This window comes from Canis lupus, chromosome 22 (genome assembly GCF_011100685.1).
Source record: "Canis lupus familiaris isolate Mischka breed German Shepherd chromosome 22, alternate assembly UU_Cfam_GSD_1.0, whole genome shotgun sequence".
NCBI lineage: Eukaryota > Metazoa > Chordata > Mammalia > Carnivora > Canidae > Canis > Canis lupus.
Genome location: NC_049243.1, coordinates 43,388,547 through 43,405,955, shown reverse-complemented (window position 1 = coordinate 43,405,955; position 17,409 = coordinate 43,388,547). Strand labels below are relative to the sequence as shown.

General features: G+C 35.9%; 1 protein-coding gene across 1 annotated transcript in view; it reads right to left on the bottom strand.

Annotated features, from left to right (window-relative positions):
- Positions 1-17,409, bottom strand: part of GPC5 (glypican 5) — a 1,343,656-nt gene that overhangs the window by 603,338 nt on the left and 722,909 nt on the right. The window lies entirely within an intron of this gene.

Here is a 17,409-nt window from a genome sequence, read left to right as displayed (position 1 = left end):
AGGGCACCTGCTTGACACAGTGCCACTTATGCAGCAAAATTTTGCCTATAAAGATGTCTGGGAATACTGTGTTATTGATAGTATAGACGGTAAGTAGTGGATATCAAATTCATAAGATAGGATTTAAAAAGCATCTTAAAAGAAGACACTGGGGATCCCTGGGTGGCGCAGCGGTTTGGCGCCTGCCTTTGGCCCAGGGCGCGATCCTGGAGACCCGAGATCGAATCCCACGTGGGGCTCCCAGTGCATGGAGCCTGCTTCTCCCTCTGCCTGTGTCTCTGCCTCTCTCTCTCTCTCTGTGACTATCATAAATAAAAAAATTAAAAAATAATAATAATTAAAAAAAAGAAGACACTGAAGAATCTGAACTCTTTACCTCAGTTTTGGAAATAAAAAGATCTTTGGACATCACTGAGTAGTGTCTGTTTTTTTGTTTTTTTTTTTCCTTTAAAAACTATTCCCAGTTATCATACACATTCTTTTGTGGGTGTGTCATTGTCCCTGGTTTCATGTACATTGACCCTGAAGCCAGAAGCCAACCTTTCAGTATAACATTGACCCTGGGAATACAATACATTCACCCTCATCAGAATTAAAAGAAGCTTGAATTCTTGAAGTTATTTTATCTTACTCTAATATGTCCTAATTTTTCTCCCCATTTTGGAAATACCAATATTCAACAGTTGTACTTCGCATAACATATTTGAATTCTAGGGCTACCATAAGAAAATACCCCATGCTGGGTGGCTTAAAAAATAAATTCATTTTTTTTTTTATAGTTCTGAAGGCTGAAAGCCCAAGATCAAGATACCACCAAGGATGGATACTTCTAGGGCTTCTCCAGCTTGAAGATTATAGCTTTCTCACTGTCTCTTCACATGGCCTTTTCTCTGTGCATAATTTCTCTGCTGTCTCTTCTTGTAAAAATACTAGTCATAATATTAGGGTTACCTCACGTAACCCTAATATCTCCTTAAAGGCAATCTTTCCAAATATACTCACAGTGAGGACTTGGGCTTCATTAATTTGGGGGAATATGGTTCAGTCTATAACACAGGATATATTAAGAATCAAATGTTTTGGGACACCTGGGTGGCTCAGCAGTTGAGTGTCTGCCTTGGGGTCTGGGCGTGATCCCAGGACTCTGGAATTGAGTCCCACATTGGGCTCCTTGCATAGAGCCTGCTTCTCCCTCTGCCTATGTCTATGTCTCTCTCATGAATAAATAAATACAATCTTAAAAAAAAAAAAAAAGAATCAAATGTTTCACCACTGTCCAGAAAATATTCTCCTTTTATCTGACAACAGCCTTCAAATTTTGGTTTAGGAACTGCCTTCTCTCTCTTTCTCTCTCCCAAGTCCTGCATTACAGATATGAATCCTCTTAATCCAGTCTTCTAGGATGGGAACAGGACACATTCAAACATTTTATCCTTCTAGCCAAAATGATTATTTTAGGGATAGATTAATGATCCAAACCAGACAAATATCTTGGGATTATGACTAGACTAACAGGAAAGGGTTATTTATCTGTCTATTTTGCTAGGTTTGTGGTTTATAAGCCTGTAGTTCTTAACTGTGCCGCCCTTGTATGGAATGAACCTGTCTGGAATAAAGCCAACAAGGAAAATAGCAGTACTCTGATATAAGAAGATTCCTGGTGATAGTATCTGAGCATCTGAATCCAGCCAAACCAAAACCCCAATTATTTCTGGATTTCTCAGCTGAGTCAATAAATTATCTTTTTACATTAGCCAGTAAAATTTGACTCCTATTGTTTGTAACCAGACTAATCCTGGAAGAGCATTTCAGAGTCCTTAAAACCATAAAAAGTGAATGCCAGAGACAGAAGTAGAAATTTTAAACACGTAGAAGAAATAGTATTTATGAATACTAGCCAGGTATGGGGATAAGATGGAATACCTATAGCTAGAGGGACTTATTTATTTATTTATTTATTTATTTTTGTTTTCTGAACTTATTTAAATAAAAATATTCTTAAATACATAGTTACTAGATCTTTGCCAAGAACTGAGTGGATTACATTACTCTTTAGAGAAATATTCACTCCCTATCCTTCAAATATAACCCCAAGTACAATAAGTATTTTGAATGAAAAATCATCTTTAAGAGTTCTTCTGCCAAATTTGATTCCACTCCAGAATGATTGGAGACCCAATAAAAGAAGATGAACATAAGTTTTGGAGACAAATCTTTGCCTGATAAGAGGTGAGTTGCTAAAGGATAGGTTTTCTGTGAAAAAATGATTATGGAAAGAAACTATAGGGAAGAGTAAAATAATGGATGAAAATGGAGCTTCTCAGGGAGATGGAGGTCTCAACAAAATTGAGACACAATGTTCTTGGTGTGAAAAGCTTAGGAGGATAGGACTTCCTAATCAGAAATTAGATAACTAGTCTCAGATTTCAGAGTTTAGTAGTCCTTGACCATGGTAGTTCAGGGATGGGAGAATAAATTGTTGAAGTGTATCATGGGTAAAAAAAAAAAAATAGAATCCCTCCACTCTTTGGAACATTGTTTGAAAATACTACTAATATTAGCCTCAACATCTTTACCTTACAGACCATCTCTAACATGTATCCTTTTCTAAATGGACATGCTCGAAATTTGATTCTCCATTTCACGGACTTAGGTTTTGCAGTCTTGTTCTGTTCTAGCCTTGTAATAGTTCTTTCTTAATACCTATAAGCATCATTCCCTTAAATTTTTCCCCCCGATACACTCTTTAAAAAGTGATCTCAAGTTAGGAAGTAAACTTCAAGGAGTATTTTCACATTAGAGAAAAAGTCATTCAAAAAATATATATCTAGTCCCATTTATTTTTTAAAAAAATTTATTTGGCAGAGAATATAAGCAAGGGGAATGGTAGAGAGAGAAAATAATTTCACCTTAATTTCTGTTGTAATTCTCAAAATTTTTCTTGCAGATATTACACACCCATATACTTTGAGCCAAAATTGCACTTTGTACTTAACCTTCTATTTGGATCATTTTGGGATATTTCTGTTCGATGATCCACTTCATGAACATCTTGCTGTGAATTCACCATTGAGAGTGGAATCTTTGCACTGAAACAAGTGACCTCTAGGAAATATTCTATTTCCAATCTGCAGATTAAAGAAAAACCAAAGTACACATAGATCACTTAGGAGTTTATTGCAATAGTATAAGAAAGAGATAAAGGGTCTCTTAGGCTAGGTGGTTGTCAGTAGAAATGAGCAAAATGGATCTAAGATCTACCTTAGAAGCTGATACTATAGAATTAATACACCTGGGCAGAATAAGGGGATCAATGTTGACTCCACATTTTTAGTCTGACTAGTTTTATGGGTGGTAATCTGATTTGTTGAGGTATGGAGAAGCCTGGTGGATGAATAGATAGGTTTGTAATTTTTTCCCCTATCACACCAATTTTGACTAAGAATTGTAGTCATCCTGATGGAATAGAAAGTAATATTCAAGAGTGGGGGGTAATGGAAGTCAGGATTGCAGGTATAAACTGGATAGATGGTTTCAAAACCTTGAGCGGAAATTTGTGTGCTTAGAAAAAGAGTGTAAAGAGTTGGTGCCCACCTCTAAGCTTTACTTGTCCCTAAAATTTGGGATAGATCAATGAGAAGAATCCAGCAAAGGGAACTGAGAAATGTTGGGAGAGCTAAGAAAAGCCATGGGTCTGGAAGAGTTGGGCAGATGGAAATTCTTGGTAGGAGTTATTAACTTTCATAAGGGTTGACTGTTGAAGTTTATAGTTCTTTATTGGAACTTCAGGATCCAGTATAACTTGAAACTCTCACTCATTATTCACCGAAATTTGGTGAAGGAAGCAATTTGTGAAGATATTCGTCCAACGTATATACGGTGCATTCTTTCTTTTTGGTACCCCCACACTGATTTCCTTTTTAATCAGACTATCAGAAGATAAGACTGAAATTCTGATTTTCAGAATAGTGAATTTTGTGAAATTGCATTTTGATATTATGACATTTGGCCTACTTTAAGAAATATCCAGAGAAATAGTTCACTAAAATGTCATAAGTGTTTCCCAATTATCAGTTGACATGGACCAGTTATTTGATATTCAGATAAAATAGAGTCCACATTCTACATTCTGTGAACTTACTGTGTTTTTAAAGATTCCAATTAATTTCTTATTTGTTTGCATTCACCTTCTTTAGGGTTTTACTAAAATGGGTCACACTAGAATTCAGTCTTTTGCTTGTTTTCATTTATTGCATCTGTAAAGCACTCACATCATACATCTAGAATATTTTCCTGTAAAGCTGTGATGTCATAGTATAACACTGAAAAACAACATATATTGCATATTGTCATTCTGGTTAAGTCTGATCAGCTTCTCTCCTGAGTGCTTCTTGGACATTAGTCTTTCTAAAAAACCATCATCCTTAAAGCATTCTGAGCTACTAACATCTAAAGCCAATGAATCCTAGCATCACTAAAGTTGTTTAGGAGGTGTATAGTCAGAATCCATTTCCCACTTTTATTATTTATTTTAACATTTGTGTGGAAATATATACCTTTTTTGCTTGGGTTCGAATACATTTTTTGATACATGTTTTAACTGGGTATTTGTGTTCAAATATCCTTATAAAAATAATAGGCTCTCTATTGTACAACTTATTTTCTTATTTAGAACAAAGGTGAGAAATAGATCTCATTTATAGTAAAAGTATAATAAATCAGTATAAAATAGTTGAATCACCCATGATCACTCCCACTGATTCTACAATACTAAGATGGGTGGAAAGGTAATACTGATAAAAAATAACTTTTACTTTTGATATGATTATTTTATATCGTGTGTTTGTTTATACTTCCTAAATACTAGGAAAAGTTAGTTTAAAAGGTATTTTAAACTTGAGGCCTTTGTATCTGGTTTATATCTCCAATGGCTTGCTGGTTAGAGAGCTCTAAAATACTGTGATCTATAACAACATCCATAAGAAAGATAAATTTATTGAACAAATTCATTAGGATAATGTGTCTGCTTATGTCAGTGAGAAATTGTCTCAATATGTGATGGTGAGAGCGAAAATCTCAGTTTCTTGTTCTTTGTTAGAAAGTCAGGTATAAAGATAGAATGCTGCATTATTGATATAATTGATCATTATTGATATAAGCCACATCATGAGTCTTGACCAACCATCCTGCTGACATAATTGCCACAATGGAGACTTGGATGGAGGTAGAGGAATGCATCACAGTTTTTTGTTTTTTTTTTAATAGTTTCTGGAAAAGCAACTATAGCTTATGCTAGAGTTGGAGGATTAGCTCTTCATATTTAAAAATAACTGTTTAACTAAAAATCAAGAGATAAGCCTAGAAACAAAATAGACTTCAGTTTTTGAGTTCTGTTCTCTGGCTCTGCAAACATGTATTTCTTTTAAATATATCAATTTTTCTGTTAGAATTTATTATGTTTTAGACATAGTGTGATGTTTTTCAAGTTTTTATAAGTGACTTTCAACTTTGATTTTGAAATTAGTTCATTTTTATTATAAGACATTCCATTTACTAATTTTTTCATTAACCACTTAGACAAAAATCTCCAAATGTCTGTGGTATATACTCAGTGATGCTGAAGTAATATGAATATTCCTTTCAATTATTTTGTCATTATGGATCATGATTCTCCCACAAGGATGGTGTTTGCCCTGTGTGAGATTATTAAAGATCATCAGTGTGCTTAGACTCATGTATGATATCGTACAAAACTAAGTGATTACAATTATGTCATCTATATCATATACCATGACTTAATTTGGCTTTGTCTTAAAACCTAATAATTCTGAAAATGAAGACTACTCTTAAAGTTAATTATTAAGGGATCCCTGGGTGGCGCAGCGGTTTGGCGCCTGCCTTTGGCCCAGGGCGCGATCCTGGAGACACGGGATCGAATCCCACGTCAGGCTCCCAGTGCATGGAGCCTGCTTCTCCCTCTGCCTGTGTCTCTGCCTCTCTCTCTCTCTCTGTGACTATCATAAAAAATAAATTAAAAAAAAATTTTAAAAAAAGTTAATTATTAACATATTGAATATTTGCAGCTTACAAACTATTTGCATGAGTGTGCATGTGTGTGTAAAATCTTATTTGTCCCTCATGAAAACCCATGAAGAAGGTATTATTTGGATATGATAAGTAACTTAAGAGTTACATAGTTTAAGTTACTAGTCAATCTTAGATACCGGTATATTTAACAGTTGAACTATGATTCATACATAATCACCACACACTACCTTTAGTGACACTAATGTATAATTTGTTCTTCTTTAATACTATTTATATTGCTGTTGTCTCTTTTTTTTTTTTTTAATTTATTTATGATAGTCACATAGAGAGAGAGAGAGGCAGAGACACAGGCAGAGGGAGAAGCAGGCTCCATGCACCGGGAGCCTGACGTGGGATTTGATCCCGGATCTCCAGGATCGCGCCCTGGGCCAAAGGCAGGCGCCAAACCGCTGCGCCACCCAGGGATCCCCTGCTGTTGTCTCTTTTACATATTTTAAGCAAGTGTAAATTGACTATTTCATAAGAAAGGAATACTTTAATAGTACTTAATACAACAGTCTATGAAACATTTACCACCTCTTATAGGTTTGTTGCAATGTACATAATGGGTAGGCAACAATTATAAATATGTAAGGTGAAGTAAGCTGTGTAAGTAAGTGATTGTGGAAGATACTATTGTTATTCAGAAAGTCATTTTTTTACCCTTTTACATATAGTTACAATGTGATAGAATAGAAGCCCTTTCCTGAACTCCTCTTAACACACATTTAACAGTTACTATGTACAGATGCTCTGGTTTCTCCTCAAATAATAATTGGAAAGCAGCATTTAGCCATATACCATGTGCATGTATTTTTTAATCTGCATTGTTTGGTATGTGCATTATTAACCTTTAATAGGTACTATGAGAAGGCTGATATGTAGTAATAACCCATTTATAATCTAAATGGACAGATGGGACACATAAACACATTAAATAACTCTATAAGAGAGAGGTGGGTTGTGAGGATGTTTGGGACTCTGATAATAGACAAGTTGCCAGACCTAAGTCCTATCTTCTAGGCAACCTAAGCAAGTCCCCATGGCATGATCCTGAAGAAGGGGTTTAGTGGGGAGAGGGAACCTATGGGTAAATACTGTAGGATGCTTTGATAGGTTGGTGGGACATGAAATAGAGGAGTGGCAGTAGGAAAACAATAAACATTGGATTTTTAGGCCCATAGAACAGGAGATTTGGGAGGGCTCTCTAGGATTATTTTGGGAAAGCAAGATGGTGTGCCAACAAGTTAAGCTTAGTATTTTGACAATCTGGTAGCAATGTGTCAAAGTTAGGACACATCAAAGAAATCATATAGCGATGGATAAAGAAGATTTGGTACATATATACAATGGAATATAACTCAGCCACAAAAAAGAATTGGATCTTGCCATTTGCAACAATGTGGATGGAGCTAGAGTATTATGCTAAACAAATAAGTCAAAGACCTAAGATGTGATTTTACTCATGTGGAATTTAAGAAACAAACAAACATGAGGAGGCAGTGGTAAACAAGAGTCAGACTCTTAACTATAGAAAACAAACAGGATTACTAGAGGGGGAGAGGAGTGGGGATGGATTAAACAGGTGATGGGTATTAAGGAAGACCCTTGTGTTGAGCACTGTGTGTTTATATGCAAGTGATCAGTCCCTAAATTCTGCTCCTGAAACCAACACTTTTTTTTTTTTTTATTGGAGTTCAATCTGCCAACATTTAGCATAACACCCAGGGCTCATCCCACCAAGTGCCCCCCTCAGTGCCCATCACCCAGTCACCCCAACCCCCCACCCACCTCCCTTTCCACTGCCCCTTGTTTATTTCCCAGAGTTAGGTGTCTCCCATGTTTTGTCACCCTCACTGATATTTTCACTCCTTTCCCTTTATTCCCTTTCACTAATTTTTATATTCCCCAAATGAATGAGACCATATAATGTTTGTCCTTTTCTGATTGACTTATTTCTCTCAGCATAATACCCTCCAGGTCCCTCCACGTCAAAGCAAAAGGTGAGTATTTGTCATTTCTAATGGCCGAGTAATATTCCATTGTATACATAAACCACATCTTCTTTATCTATTCATCTTTCCATGGACACTGAGGCTCCTTCCACAGTTTGGCTATTGTGGACATTGCTGCTATAAACATTGGGGTGCAGGTGTTCCGGCGTTTCACTGCATCTGTATCTTTGGGGTAAATCCCCAGCAGTGCAATTGCTGGGTCATAGGGCAGGTCTATTTTTAACTCTTTAAAGAACCACCACACAGTTTTTCAGAGTGGCTGAACCAGTTCACATTCCTACCAACAGTGCAAGAGGGTTCCCCCTTTCTCCACATCCTCTCCAACATTGGTTGTTTCCTGTCTTGTTGGTTTTCACCATTCTCACTGATGTGAGGTGGTATCTCATTGTGGTTTTGATTTGTATTTCCTTGATGGCCAGTGATACAGAGCATTTTCTCATGTGCTTCTTGGGCATGTGTATATCTTCTTTGGTGAAATATCTGTTCATGTCTTCTGCCCATTTCATGATTGGATTGTTTGTTTCTTTGCTGTTGAGTTTAATAAGTTCTTTATAGATCTTGGATACTAGCCCTTTATCTGATAGGTCATTTGCAAATATCTTCTCCCATTCTGTACGTTGTCTTTTAGTTTTGTTGACTGTATCCTTTGCTGTGCAAAAGCTTCTTATATTGATGAAGTCCCAATAGTTCATTTTTGCTTTAAAATTATGATTCTGAGTCATATAGCAAAAGAATCACCAATAACCTAGAATTTTGTAAAAAGCAATTCCAATTCTCATTCTTTGTATGGTACTTCCCCATCGTGACTTTCCAAAGGAAATGACTAGTTCAGATGTTTCTTCAGGAATTCATTTCCATATCCAAATGAGCTACACTGCTGTTACTTGAATTATTGATCTCAGATATTGACTTAGGACTTCCTGTGGTAGCAGGTATGAATTTAGTTTCTTGGGCTCTCATCTTTAACATTTGCACTCTTTCCAAAAGAATATATAGGGTTATTACAGGCTTTGCTTAAATCAATGGTCTGAGCTTATATTTTCATGACTATCTAAATACCACTTGCCACTGAGTCACACAACACACTTTATTACTTTTGTCTTCTTGTGCAAGTTTGTTTTGCTATTATTTTTACTTAGCTTTATATGGCTTTCTTGTGACACATACACATCACTGTTCTTTCCAGATGCTTAAAGCAAATCTTTCAGACCTATCTCTTCCAAATAATCATTAAGTGTGTAGGTAAACCTTTGTTGGTCTCTCTGGCTACCATCTCTGATGGTTTGAGTTTGCTACTCCATCTGCATTGCCACCCTCCAGGATGCTACAATTGCTATAACTCTGCCACTCTGACTGGCTGTTTTCCAAAAATGGATCCTCATAATCATCTTTCTTCATTTAGTTATTTTCTGATGAAAATCCTCTAAGTTTCAAAGAAATGGCACATAAAAGAATTTTGATGTTTAAGACTACAACATGCATCTTGTCCCCCTCCTTACTGGTAAAAACCAAGTAGATATAGATTTCTAGTTGATCATTTTTCTTCAGACTGTTGAAGGCATTCATTGAGTGGATACAGAACAGACTCTTCAAAATAAATTCTCAAGTACTTTATTTCTCAAGATTTATAACATTTTCTAGCTAGTTTTCTCTGTATTTTTAGAACTCCGACTAAATATACATAAGACCCTTTAATTTATCCTCTAAGAGGTACATTTTCTCAATTTTTATGATTTTGCCCTCTTATCCTTCTATTGATTGTTTAGTCTTTAAATACCACAATATTTTAAAAATCTATATAGTTTATATTTTATTTTGTATTATGTATGTATCTTTGGACACCTTGTTCTAGATTTAACTGGTCAAAGTTCAGAGTCTTTCTTGAAATCCTGTAGATGTAGTGTTCTATGTAATAGGAGGTTATTTTTTAAGGATTAATCATCATTCTTAGTGCATTCTGTGCTCTTTTCTCCCATTATCTAAATTTCTATCTTGATTGACACTTCCGTCTTGAAAACATAAAAATAATAGCAAAGAGATAGTTTTGACTCATCTGACATAGTTATTCAAAAGTGTTAAAATAATCTCAAAGGTATAAGTTTATATTCAGTTCAAATAAAAAGATCTAGAATATTAATCGTTCTTCTTTTAAATTCCCTTGATAATTATTTCAAAAGATTTTTTTAAACTGTACTTAAGGGAGGCCTGGGTGGCTCAGCAGTTGAGCGTCTGCCTTTGGCTCAGGGCATGATCCTGGAGTCCCAGAATCGAGTTCTACATTGAGCTCCCTGCATGGAGCCTGCTTCTCCCTGTCTATGTCTCTGCCTCTCTCTGTCTCTCATGAATAAATAAATAAAATATTTTTTAAAATGTACTTAAGATGCAATATTGGGTTTCAAATTTCTATTTCCCAAATTCTTTCCAGTAGATTCTTAGCTTTCAGCTGTTGCTTCATACTTCATATCTTGACTAAAAAGATAATTTAAAAAAAAATAATTAATGAAAAAAAAAGGCCATTGAATATTTGGGAACGGGTTCATGAAAGCATTCTGAGGAAGAATCTGAGATCAGCACTAGGTGTTTTTGTTTTTGTTTTTTCAGCAATTGCTCTAATTTATGACTAGCTGATATTATTTTATGTGTGTATACATGTATATTTTAAAAATAAATTCAATTCCCTTCTGTAGTTTTTATTCCCTTTTATATGTATCCAGAAATCAGCTGGCAGAAGTTCACACATTTTTATTTCAGGTCAATTAATCAAAGTTATTAGACCCCACTGATTATTTACAGAACACTAAATTGCTTAACATTCAACAACAGCTGCATTATACTTTAAGACTGCCCCTCAAAACCCCTCAATTCCAGTTTTAGTATAGATCCTGAGATCAGATGCAAGTTATACAGTGCTGTCTAACTCAATGACATTCTTTTATCAGAAAATAAAAAGATGAAGAACTTAAATATGGTATGAATACATTCAGTGAAGCCACAGACAGGATTCATGCAGAGGGCAAGCTGCTAAGGGAGGCACAATAACCACTCCCTGCTCCCCGCAAAGGTATCCACATTCAAACAAATTAAAGTCAGGTAGGAGAAGGTACATAGATACATCATGAAGTAGACCCATCAATGCCACAAAAGAACCAAAGTAATATGGATATAGTCAGGACACTCCAGAATCCTTTCTATTTAGGAAACAGTGAGAAAGTCAGGAATAAGCTCACATTGGGGTCCCATCCATGCTCAGCACTAATAAGCCACTCAACAATTGATAGAGTAGGAGGTGGGCTAGGGAGAAGGTACACAAGTTGGAAAGTACAACTGGCAAAAAAATGGTTTCTAGAACTATTATAATGCCAGAAGTTCTCAAGACCATCCCTGGGTTTGTTGATTTGCTTGAACAACTCACAGGACTGGGCATACAGTTGCTCCTACTAGGACTCAGCTGATAGATAATTTTAAAAAATGAAAAAAAAGCAGTATTAGTAGGGGAAAAAGATGCTTGGGGCAAGGTAAACAAAAACATATGAGTTATTCTGTAGTCCTCTCTTAACAGAGCCATACAGAGTATACTCAGATCCTCTCATGACAAAACTGTGACATGTATGAACATTTATAGAGGAAACCCACCTGAGCCTAGGAATCCAAGGTTTTTATGGGGGGATCATATATTATAGGCACCTTCTACTTCATACATGCCCAAATTCTAGACCTCCAAAAGCAAAAGAAGTATTCATCCTAAAAACAGTGTTTGTGCAATTTTAGGCAAGTGAGACACTTTATCAGTTCTGGGAATAGTGGGAATCATCTTGAAACCAACTTACCATAAGCCAGGCAAGAGTCACACTTGCAAGCAGGCCTTTCTAATAAAAGAAGTCTTTAGACTTGCTATGTTCTCTTTGCATGATTATTAACTATAGAACAGTTTATGAAAGGTCTTGAGAATTTAAAAAATCTAAAAGGTCTCCCAAAGTATTCAATCTTGTTATTAATTTTTTATAATACTTTGTAAAATTGGTAGGAAAATTTGCTGCTCTGCCACAGTGGAACTTCCTAAGGGTTTACTGTTACTCTTCATCCTTAGGAGAGAACAACTGAGAAAGCTCTTAGTCAACAATTAGATTACTGATAGTACTATTCTGGTGGCATGAGTAGTATATCACGTGGAATTCTGTTTTCGCTTTTCTTCCAATAATGTGGAAAGTTCTTTTAGAGTTTAGATTATCTTTAAATAATTGCAAGTTATCACAACCTATTTTATGCATGGTGTTAGATTTCAAGCATGAAAACCATTTTCATCATGTTATAAAAACAGTTTGATGTATGTACAAGATGCTTGCTTTTTTCACAGCAGTAACATTGGGCTGAAGCTGAAATGCCTTCAAATATTTCATTGACTGGGGGGAAGAAAGCAAGCTTTTTGGCTTTTTAAAATTTTGGTCTTTCATAAATTACAAGTGTACTATTCACAAAGCTAGTCTTTGTTAAATATAAAAAAACTAGGTTTCCAAACTCTTTCAACCCAATTTTTACCACCATCCAGAGCCATAGTTATATAAAATATCTAAGGTCATAGAAAAAAATGTTTATGTCCTATATTAACTGCTTACAATTTATGTCATTGTGACTAATTAATAAGACTTCAACCTGTAGAAGGATGATGTCTTAAAAAAAAAAAAAAAAAAGACAAGTAAAGGCAACTTCTATAGTATACAAAAGCAGAATTATTTCCCAAGTAGCTAACTATAAATTGTTCTTCTGATAGAAGATCCTTGGTATTTTTTAAAGTTCTTCTGTTGTTGCTAATAAAAAAGTACAACTTTGAAGGAAAAGTTGACCCCTGATGTTAAATAAGATTTATTTTATCTTCAGAATAGGGTGGGAATAAGTTTGGCTAAAATCACTAGGGTGTAACGAACATGATGATTATTTCCATGTGTCAAATACCAGAGGAAGAAGCTTTCAAGTTTATTGAGTCCAACTTGCATAGAACTAAATGGCTTTGAGGTTAGGTATGAACTCTCTTTTGTGCTATTAATCTTCATCTGAACATAAAATTGTTTTTTAAGCTTTAGCAACAGGCTCTCATTGTCACTTTTTCTGTAAAAGTGAGTTACACAAACAAGGAGAAAAGTGGATGAAGCAAGTTATATTCAGGATTTACAGTCATCATAAGAAATCTGTAAACACTAGCTTAAAATATTTTTTCAATAGACCTAAAATAATTTTTCATGAAATAGGAGAACAGGTTCTATAGCCCACCCGGTACATGCTGATATTTAGCATAAAGTTATTGTTTCTATTAAATAAACAACTTGCTAATTTTGCCATCAGTGTGCTAAGTTTATGATATTTGAGCATAGTTTGAAACTATTAACTGTCAATACTATGAACCTTTGAAATTTTAATAATTGGCAAACTCCAACTATGAATATTCTTAAGTTGGGAAATACCCTTTAACTGAAATTAGACCATGTAAGATAATATGGGAGGATGTTAAAAAGAAAAAAAGGAGGGGCCAAGAAAACATTCCTGACTAATCTTAAGGATGTCAAAAAAACAGTGGAAGAAATTGTTGTGTGTCTGGGAAAACCAGCTTCATTTCTTAGTTTCCCCTTAATGTTTCTAATAGTTTCGAATTAGCATTTTCTTCTTTGACCATCTGTCCTTTCTGCTTCAGTGTTTCCTTCTCTTCATTTACTGTATTTAAACTACTTCTCCAATTATTTCTATCAAGTTTCCGTTCATGCACATCTCTGTATTGAAACAATTTCAAATACATCAAAAATAGTACCAGCACTCCATTGTGTCAAGTATTTGAAGGCATACTTTTTTATCCAGTTGTGTGGCGCTGGTTTTCCCTCCCATCTTTTCTGACTAACCAGGGGAGCTCCGAGAGGACAATAACTTGGTCCTCCTGTGTTCCGAGGCCTTTTCTCGGGCTCACACAGCAGCATAAGGTGCCTAGAGACTACAGAATTGATCCGAGATACCACAGGAAGATAATCACTTTGCCACAACACAAAGAAAATGCTGCTTCACTGCACAGATTAGGTTGGGGAAAACAAAAGAAGATAAGAAAGTTCCCACCAGCTAAAGGTCAAGCATCACACTCATTTACTGGCAACACTCAAATACCCACAAGATTCATAAAGCACTTCTGTATAAGTACTGTTTAAGATCTATTAAACCAGATGATGCTAATCAAACAGTAAAGAGTCTACTATATTGTCCCAAAATTACATTTAAAGGTATAATATTTTCTAGTGAACTTAAAAAGCTGTATCTTTTAAGCAGGAGTACAAGTGCTCCTGAGTGGTATCAAGAAATGGAGAGGGAGAAGGAGCTGGGTTCTAGCTGAGACAGTTTACAATGGAAGGCTGTCTCCTCATACTTAATGGAAAGGATTAGGACTACTATAGAGACTGGAAAGGGACAAGAAGAATTAATGGCAGCAAATCAGAGACACTATGCTATAATAGTCATTAGAAGAGGTTTGATTGAGGGTACCACATGCAGTTATAACTATGGGATTCAGGTGGCCCCAAGATCATTGCCAAATGTTTCTTTCAGTGGTAAAGACTTGGAAGTCACAGGAAATCAGATAGATTATAACCACTCTAGAGAAGGATGTTGGACAGGCACGGGATCGTATCTGATAAATCCCTGCCTTTCATCTCTGTAACTCCATGAGTCTACTTTAGGGCATCTATCTGAGCCAAAACCAGTGAACCTGATATTACAATTTTTTTTAATACTATGATTTCTGACAAGGGAGTCCTTTTGCTTTATTGATCTTTCACGTGATGTATCTTAATATAGAACAAAATAAGGTACCTGGAAGTACATTATATGCTCAGAAATTGCTCAGGTTGTAACCCACTGAAACAGAATCTCCTTGAGAAATTAATTAGCATTCCGCCCCAGGACAATCCCAAAGCTATTGTTCTGCCATGATTTAAGCTAATAGAGTACTAGTTTCTTTACTAGCAAGTCCTCTAAGACAGAGCACCAGGGCTTAAACCTTTGCTTTGCCATATATGCCTGACAACCCCTCACCAGTAATATTTATTTACTATGTTACTTGTACTGTTGGTGCTTTGGTTTTCACATCAGTAAACTGATGCTAATACCAAGATTAACACTGCCACATAGTTGTTTTGAGAGTGAATTAACACAGGAAGTATACAATATACTTGCTAATAGAGTAAATACTATGTGTTGTTAGCTATAATTCCTATTGCATTACTGGAGTGGGGGCTGGTGGGCTAGACCACCAAGCAGACTAGTGCAGTGGAGCACTTATGTTGAATAGTCCTAGAAAACAGAGCCAGTGTTATCATTGGTTATGGAACCACAATGATGTGGCACCGAGCTTCAGAAACTTGAAAGATAAAAGACAAAGAAGCTAGTTGATTTACACTGCAGAATCTTCTATCTTTTTGGCTATTAGCCAGGTGGCCATCTTCCCACTTGAGCAGAGGCTGGACCTTTCCTGCACAGATAGCCGAATCAGAAAGTTTCCAAAGCGAGGTATACCCCTCACCAACCAGAAGATTTCTTTCCAGTGAAATTCTGACAAGCCCCCAGAAAGGCCTACAAAAGTGATATTAAAGATTTTTCCAACAGGTGTCAGAATACTTGCAATCAAGCTTTAGCCGAGTAGTGCAATTCTAGTCAGTCCCTGTTTAATAATGTGACACTACACATCTAAGTCTGTTATCAGACATGAAAGGGAATCACTAGCCTTGAAGACCAAAATTTGTACAAATTTTTAAAAAAGATAATAAGAAAAAAGAAATTCGTGAGAAACAAGTAACACAGAAGGGAATAAACAAACCACACAGAATGGGAAAAAAACAAACACAGAATGAAACAAAAACACAGAATGAAATAAACCATACAGATATGAAAGCTTGAAGAAATTAGTGGTATAGAAAAATGTACTTTTCACCCTATTTAAAATCTCCATCTCCAAATTTGCCTCTCCTATCCCTATATTGATTTGATTTCCCCCTCTTAGCACTTGCACATCCTTTCTAAAAAATTTATATATACTCTTTGCCTGTCCAAAGGTACATAGTTAATATTAGAAGTAGATTTTCTTCCCAACTAGGACAAGGAAACAAAGTCACAGAGAAGCTGGGTAACACTCTAGGGTCACGATGTTGCTAAGTATCAAACAGTATTTCAGCCTAGGGGAGCAGCTGTCAGTTTCCCCGTTCTGAAGCACATTGCTTGTGCTGCCTCCTCTATAACGTAGCAGCTCCCTAGGGTAGGGGTACCCCCACAGCCAGTACTCAGAGGAATGGCTACACAGGAAGGTGGGGTATTCGGTATGTATTTGTTAAATTAATGAGGAAAACAAAAAAAGTCAGTATTTACACAGGACTCTGCTTACATTGAAAGGAATGATATTTATCTTGTTATAGAAGTATAAACATCAATTTAACTGGAAGCATTCTATAATTATAGGGTGCAGATGTAGAGAAAGGCAGTATCTAAGTGTTAATAAGATAAAAGACCTAAATCCTTATAGTAGGAAGGCAACTGAAAATGCATATTTAATTGAAATATCCAAAAATAGTGGTATTTTATTAAAGGCATGTTTTAAAAAAAATCAGAGGTGAATGCCTAGAAGAAACAAAATCTCTAAAGAGAGTGAAAATCCTTGCCTTAGACGTGTTGCTTATCCTGGCTGGGAGAGGGGGTGGAGCTGCTGGCAAAAATGGAGCAACCTCTGTCTTCTGGGTGGTTCCTTTAGAGTGCCAAAACCCACCCTCAACTTAACATGAGGGAAGTGCACTGAAATCAACAGGCTGCTTCTAACAGAACCATTAAGATGAACAAATGGTCGTGTAAGTTCAAAGACCATACGCTTATTATGAACATACATCATTTAAAGCCTAAGGAGGATATAATTTCACTGTGGACCTAGAAACGGATTCTGACTTTGCAAACCTATTTCCAGTTTCTGCCCCCAAACCTTTTACAAACAAAATCAACAAACTGCTTTAGTGTTCCTGAGAGGCTTTTTGCCTAAGGATTGCCTTTCTAATTAAGCCCTCCAACTCTTTAACATGCTAATTTTATCCATTAACTTGTAGATGAAGTGATTTCAGCTGTTATCTGTGCATCACACACAACAGGGCTTGATCTACAATTTCAGGGAAGCTGGTTTGAAAATTTTTGCCAGTTTTCATTAAAGAAACTTGAGTTTTATAGCATCAAATTATATTTTAGTGTAGTTAACGGGAGTTTCGTGGACTGGCCAAAGGAGAAGATGATGAAATCAGCAGTGAAG